Raw genomic sequence first — 8,005 nt, forward strand, 5'->3', positions numbered from 1 at the left:
AAAAAAAACTATAGCTGGACCCTTGCCGAACGGCAAGAGCCATGGAAACATTCTTGTGGAGTCTTCAATTCAAAAATGGGCCGGCCATTGAAAAAAAAAAAAAAAAAAAGGGCTAGACCCTTGCCGAACGGCAAGGGCCATGAAATTTTTTTTGGGGAGTCAATAATTTCCAAATGGCCTAGCTCCCTTGAAGGCCTAGCTCCTGAGCCCAAAACAAAAATAGCTAGACCCTTGCCGAACGGCAAGGGCCATGAACAAATCGTGGAAGAATTCGTTCTTCTCCCACATTTCAACGGACCCGGCTCCTTTGAAGATCTGGCTCCCCCACGGACCCAGCTCCCATCCTATCTGCAACATGCCCAAATACCTAGGTACCCAGCTATCATGTGTTGACGCAACTCCTAGCTTGCCAACTTGGGGGACTAGGGAGTGCCCGACGACTCCCAACGAAGCTGGAATGCTCGGTTACAATTACTAAAACTCACAAGTTCCCAACCCAGAAGTTACTTCTCGACCGCGAACTTGGGGGACTACTGTTTACACCATAATGAACCGAGCAGTCCCAGCCACAAAGCAACTAGCACCAAGGCAACCATGCCTTCTCCCATGCCGAAGGAAGACACACTTCCGAGGTGCCAGACACCTGCCGAAGCTCTCAAATGCCAAACCTAATCTTCAGGACACGTGTCGCCACCACAACGGCTTGCACAAAGTCCCACATTGGAACTTTGTGCAAAGCTCCCACTTTCACTTCCCTATAAATAGGGAACAATACACAGGTAAAACAGAGAGACCACTCCCCTACTTTCACTGTTACTCCGCCAGAATTACTACCTGTAACTGACTTAGGCATCGGAGAGCCTTCGGCCGGCACCACACCGGTGTCCGAAGCTTTACGGTTGCTTCTCCTCTTCTTACCTCCTGCAGGTCTTACCAATCCATTTCACCCAAGGGCTTCAGCCTTCTTCCCTGCTGAAGACCTAGTACCTCTAATCACTAAGTTGGACTCAAATAGTGGCCGAGCCATTTTGGGCATCAACAGTATGGTTATTTTCTTGTTACTAAGCAGTAAAACATGCAACCCATAAAAAATCAAACCATTGCCAACAACAGAGGAACTCTTAATAAGTTCGAAGCCAACTTTATTGAAATAAACCAAAAAAATCCATTTAGCTAACAAAAAAATCGAAATCAAATTCCTTCTGATGTAAGGTACATACATAAGCAACATCTACTAAAACCAGCTCAAACAATCTTGACATCTCATATGGCCTCGATTGCTACTATTTGCATGTTCCCTACAAGCATCGACACCTCATCGTTTCTTAGTGTTCTTCTCCTTACGAGTTCTTGTAAAGAGTGAGTGACATGGATTGAAGATCTAGTATAAAATAACCATGTATTAGATGGTATATCTACTATGTTTGACTCAAAACAAACTAGACAACTATGTATGTTACCTTTACTTTTGTTGTCCTCTATTAACTTTTTCCAAGCAGGACACTCCTTCTTAACATGTCGAGACTCCTTATTGAAATAACACTTTTAACTTAAATTCATTTCCTTGAGCATTTAAGTTGTTAGATCTTTTGTCTTTTCCATTCTTCTTGGGTGTGGAGTTCTTGACACCATTTTTGCAGGCTTTCCGCCGTTAGCCACATTTCTTTGTCATTCCTCCTTTTGAATACGTTGTGGTAGTAACTCATCCACAATCCAATGATCCTTTTAAGTATTATAAGCCTCCTGCAACTAACTGTAGGACTCAAGCAGTGAGCTTAACACAACATATGTCAAGAATTGATTATAAATGGTGACCTTCAACCTTTTCAACTTTCAGCATTTCAACCTTATCTGATTTCCTATACTTGTTGGTGTGAATGTTGTCATTAACCTTCGCACTTTAGCCTTATCTACTTCCTATACTTGTTCGTAATTGCTCCCATAAGGATAGAAACATTCTCAACAGCTTCAACATGTATGCTCTCGTAAACACTATAGGAGATGGTCTTGTTGATGACCAACAAAGCCATATTGTTGGAATGCTCTTGAGCTAGAATTTCTTTCTTCTCTTCTTTTGTACTCTTGTCAATGATAGGTGCGGGTTTTGGTCCCCAAGAGCCAAGTCTACTTCCATATAGCCTAAGACTAAGCGTACGTCCCTTTTCTATTTCTTAAAGTTGGTTCCATTTAAGAGTTCAATATACGATTTAAAGTAGTATTGTTCAAAAGTGTGAAGCCAACAACATTAAATACGCAACAAGATCAATCAAGGTTCATCCCCAAACAATCATATAAATCACCGATGGGCTGAAGTACATGATCAAATGCCACACAACTAGTGTGTAATTATCATGCAATTGAATATGTTAATTTTATCAACTATAGTAACAAACAATTTAAAACGTTGCATGATAACCACACACTATAATGTGACACACCAGGCCACAACACAACCAATACAACCACCTATAAGCTAAGGGTCTTGATCATGTACCAATAAACATTCCATGAACCATTAAACATCAAGAACAAATTAACATTTGTGGACAGAAAACTTGCTCTCAATGGTTATCGAGCCACCAAATTAGGGATTTCAAGCTTAACACGTGCCTTTCAGTTCATACAAACAAGCACACTTGAAATAAGAAAGCCTTAATTCAGCATGCTATAATTCTATCTAATTGCATACATCAAAAGGAACAAATATGCATGCATACAATGTGTTCCAGGTCATAGCATATCATTAAAACATTAGAGATGACGCATTCTGATTGAGATGTTTCTGACTTAGGAATTTGGCCAAGTGCACAGAGAAGTACACTTTATTAAGGGTGGGTACAAATTGTCTTTGATCGCAACTTGTAACCCATTCCATACATAGCTGTAATATCCCACATTGACCAACAGAGAGGGGGTGATGTGCCTTATATGTACATGCCCACCTCCATCTAGCACGAGGCCTTTTGGGAGCTCATTGGCTTCAGAGTCGTGGGAACTTCGAAGTTAAGCAAGTTGGGGCCAGAGCAATCCTAAGATGGGTGCCCCACTGGGAAGTTGCTTGTGAGTTCCCAGAAACAAAACCATGAGGGCAAAGAGGGGGGCCCGAAGAGGAAAATATCGTGCTACGGTGGAGCCAATTCCGGGATGTGACAATTTGGTATCAGAGCCACTCTGCCATGTGGTGCGAGTGTACCGACGATAACGTCGGGCTCCTAAGGGGGGTGGATTGTAACATCCCATATCGACCAACAGAGAGGGGGTGATGTGCCTTATATATACATGCCCACCTCCATCTAGCACGAGGCCTTTTGGGAGCTCAATGGCTTCGGAGTCATGGGAACTTCGAAGTTAAGCGAGTTTGGGCTAGAGCAATTCCAAGATGGGTGACACACTAGGAAGTTGCTCGTGAGTTCTCAGAAACAAAACCGTGAGGGCAGAGAGGGGGGCCCAAAGTGGAAAATATTGTTCTACGGTGGAGCCGATCCCAGGATGTGACAATTTGGTATCAGAGACACTATGCTGTGTGGTGCAAGTGTGCCAACGAGGACGTCGGGCCCTTAAGGGGGGTGGATTGTAATATCCCACATCGACCAATGGAGAGGGGGTGATGTGCCTTATATGTACATGCCCACATTCATCTAGCACGAGACCTTTCGGGAGCTCACTGGCTTCGGAGTCATAGGAACTCTGAAGTTAAGCGAGTTGGGGCTAGAGCAATCCCAAGATGGGTGACCTATTGGGAAGTTGCTTGTGAGTTCCCAGAAACAAAACTGTGAGGGTATAGGGGGCCCAAATCAGATAATATCGTGCTACGGCAGAGCCTATCCGGGAATATGACAATAGTGATTTATGATTTGTTAAATCCAAGACCTGATTATTATTAGGCCAACCCACATCAAGCAAATCCTCGTGTGTTTGGATTGGGTGGTTTAGTCGAGTTGACTCGAAATTGTGCCTACTCCTAAGTTTTTGTCCCAACCCATAATCCAACCATACATAACGGTTTATAATTTCTTGGACCCAAGACTCCCTCATTATTACCCTAACTCAATCCCCAACTGTCTTGTGATTGAATCGAGCGATTTGGTCTAGTTGACTAAAAATTGTACCCACCCCTACACTTTATCAAGATAATATCTAATTTGGAGATCAAAGATGAATAGGAAACAAATTGCTGACTTAGCCTATCTGATTTAGTAAGACATGGTTGAACGGCAAGTGTGATGTGACCTTGATTAGATAAAGCCATATCAAGATAAAGCCAGATACTTGATAGGCAAAATTGTAGCAATGGTCCTTGGACTAAGATCAAACTTTACTTTCGTCCCTAATCTCTCTCTATCTATCTTTCTCTCCATCCATTTCCTCTCCCCCGACACACCCCCCTCCCCCCAACAACCAATTTATGGTGTTCCTTATCCAAGATTTGCACAGAGAAAGGCAAAAAACAACAGGTGAGAGAGAGAGAGAGAGAGAGAGAGAGAGAGAGAGAGAGAGAGGTGAAGATAAAACGCAATATGTGGACTCTTCGAAGCCTTACAAATATAAAGCTCCAAAAAGGGCCGGTTAACTCTCTCACTCTCTTTGAAAGTCTGTGAAGATAGTGAAAAAATTGTAACCCTTTCACGCCTTTTTCTTCTGGAAGTTCAGATCTATGACACCTCTTTCTATTTCTCTTTTTCTTTTTTCTTTTTTCAACTTCGTACTGGTAATGAGATTTTTTTTTTTGGTACCTAAAAGTTTATATCTTTGCTTTGCTAGAGGTCTGAATTTTCCACCAACTTCTCCCCAGCCACGATTCTCAACCCCCCCGTTGGCAATTTCTTCCCCCACCCATATTTTTTCCCAACCCCGATTCCCCCCCAACACCAATTTCTCTCCCTGAAACTTGAAAGGGGAATCGAAAAGAAACCAAACAATAAAATAAAGAAAAGAAATATAAAAAAAAACATGAGAATAAATTTGGATTTTAAAAAACAAATCCTCCAATGAACCCCAAATCCAACAGACCTTAAAATTCAATTTAAAAAGACAAATCTAGATTAAAATACATGAGATGCTGATGTGGTTGTCTCTGTTCAATCCAGCATATGAAAAGACAAATGTGCCCTTATTTTTAACGGAAAAGTTAACTGAGATGACTGAAAGAACGATTTCTGAAAGTGGAGGCATAATTAAAGTACCACCGTAACAATTTAGTAATATGAGAGACGAAAAGTAAAGTTTGGTCTTAGTCCAAGGACTATTGCTACAATTTTACCTACTTGATATAAAGGGAATATACTGAAATTGAACCAACTTTACTGCTAAGGCTTTATTTTGTGTGGTTTTTTTTCTTCTTTTTCTTTTTATATCTTCTGATCCTCTTTAATGGGTGAAAGGTTGGTGATCCATGTGAATTAGTTTGGTTGTATTGTACATAATATCCTGACGGGCAAGTTGGAAGCTTTTATAGAAATTACAATTTCTTTTAGTCATAACAACAAAATGCTTTCATCTTATAATGCTTCCTCCAAAATTTTGCATCGATCTCTATCTCATGCAAAGTGTATTCAACTTCTTTCAACACCCTAATGCCCATGTATGTCTTCAAGTGACTAGATTAGCCCTTCTAATTTCTACTTCTTCATAGACGTTAGAAGTTTTTCATGGGTTTGTACTTAAATTTTGGTAATTGAGCTTTATTCTTACGTTTTGTGTTCAAATGAATGACCATTATGTGAGGAAGAGATTGAAATTGAAGGTTGTTCTATTTTCAATTTTACACAGGGTAAGCGCTGAACGTTGTAATAAAAACTTAAGACGATGTTCCCTGTGAGCCGTAATTCAGTTGAAGCAATTACGACACGCTTTGCACGCCTTAAAAGAATAATTACGGCGTGTTCCATGCGCCTTCTTAAATTACTAATTATGGCATAGAATGTACACCGTAAAAGTGTAATTAATTCTCATTTAAGATGTTTTGTGCACGCATGTTTAACTTTAAATTTATTTTTAAAAATTATTAATTTCCTTCCTGCTCCTGTTTCATATTTACAATATACTTAAATCATCTATTACTTCCTTGGATACAAAATTTCACAAAACGAAAAGTAGTATTGCAACCAAACTTGAAAGAAAGAACCATTTCATTGAAAACTATACCAATCATAATCAATTCCAAATACAAACTTTATAAAGTATTAAAGAAACACATAATTGTGTTGCCAAATTTACAATTAACTTGTACATAGCCTCCAACTTATTCACTCATAATAGTGCTGCCAAACCTACAACGTAACCTATGCAAAAACCTCATGATAGCACTGGCAGTAGACATCATCTAACAAGAATCAAACTCACACTTGATCTGCCACCTGCATTTTGTTTGAAAACTCGTTTGAGCAACTTAACCATTGTAATTTGCCAAAGGAAAAACCTCATAATAGAAGGGCAAAACTAAGCCTGAATGTTATGATTGAAATGTGCATCATGAAGGAAAAAATTTGCTAAAGGAAAGAATAAAATCAAAACAAAACAAGAATATTAGAAGACAAAATGTTAACTTTGTTTTACCTACCACCCAACATATTAATTAATTTAAAAAAAGGGAACAAGAAGATAAAAAAGGGAACAAAAGTGAATTAAAAAACTGAGATCAGCTTGCATATAAGAAAATCCTTGTACACTTTTCAGGAATGAGCATTTATGTTTATTCAACAAAGTCTTTGTTCAATCAAAACAGGGCACGTATCTTCAATTGCTCAACATAATTTTGTTTTTGCAAATTAACATAATGGTTACCCCAATCAAGAGCTAGTCGAAGGAGATGAACTTCATTGGCCATGCAGTTGTACTGAGAACTACATCTTCAATAAGAAAAAATTCACATGTTGGCCGAAATAAGGGTTGGCCTCCTACAAGTTCCTCAAGGACCCAAACTTTCCAACAATCTAGTCCAAGTGGCACAAAGTGCACATTATCTTGAGGGTTTGTGGATGAAATTTTAACAAGTGCAACAACTTCTCCACTTCCTGTCCAATGTAGTAGTTTGCACTTTTTCCCTTGAAAATTGGCAGAATTACCATGATGGTGAGTAGAAAAGGCCTCAAGGTTAACTGATTTGGATAGAAGGTTGGTAGATTTAGCTTTATGGTTGGTTGAAGAGGCTTCAAGAGCATCATTCTCTTTCATGTGTTGGTTCCACAACACCATCATCTTGGAAATAAGCATCTCTATACATTCTATACATATCAGGTGTTTCTACATCTTCATGTTGAACAGATGAATTTGACATTTCTCCATGCCAAACCCAATTGTGTACGTAGGGTGAAATTCAAATTCAATTAAATGATCATACACTACATTGGAAGTTTGGTAGCGCATGTTTAGACAATCTTTGCAAGGGCATATTATTTTTTCTGGATTCTCCTCCTTAGCATGAATTGAATTGACAAAACTCTGTGCCCCATTTTGATACACTAGTGAATTTCTACACATGAAAACTAGTAATTTTATTTGGACGATCACAAAGACATCTTAACATCTAAGTAAAATAGAGTTTAGAATATAATCTTGGGAAGTATGCCCGTTCTTTATCCATTGCTAGTGAACAACTTGTTAATTTAACCTGCTTAAACCTACTCAAGGACCAAAAAAACCAGTCATTGCTATTGACAATGACTTTGGCTTTTATCAGTCATTATTACTTAAGTATATTTCACTCAAGCAAAAAGCAAGAGAAGAAACATAAAAGAAAGAAATGCTAAGATAAGCAACTAATGCTAACTTTTGGTCTGCATAAATAGACAAAGAGAGAGAGAGAGAGAGAGAGAGAGAGAGAGAGAGTTCATGGAATTGAATGATACCATTTGGAATTCAAGTGACACTCTTCAAGAACATATCAGACAACATGCCTACAATTGAATGATACCATTGGGAATTCAAGTATTACTACAGCTACATGCCTACAACTACTACTAGAAGATACAAACATGAATGCAATTATGCAATGTAGGGTAAGCTG

The sequence above is a fragment of the Prunus dulcis genome, chromosome 1 (genome assembly GCF_902201215.1).
Source record: "Prunus dulcis chromosome 1, ALMONDv2, whole genome shotgun sequence".
Classification (NCBI taxonomy): Eukaryota; Viridiplantae; Streptophyta; class Magnoliopsida; order Rosales; family Rosaceae; genus Prunus; species Prunus dulcis.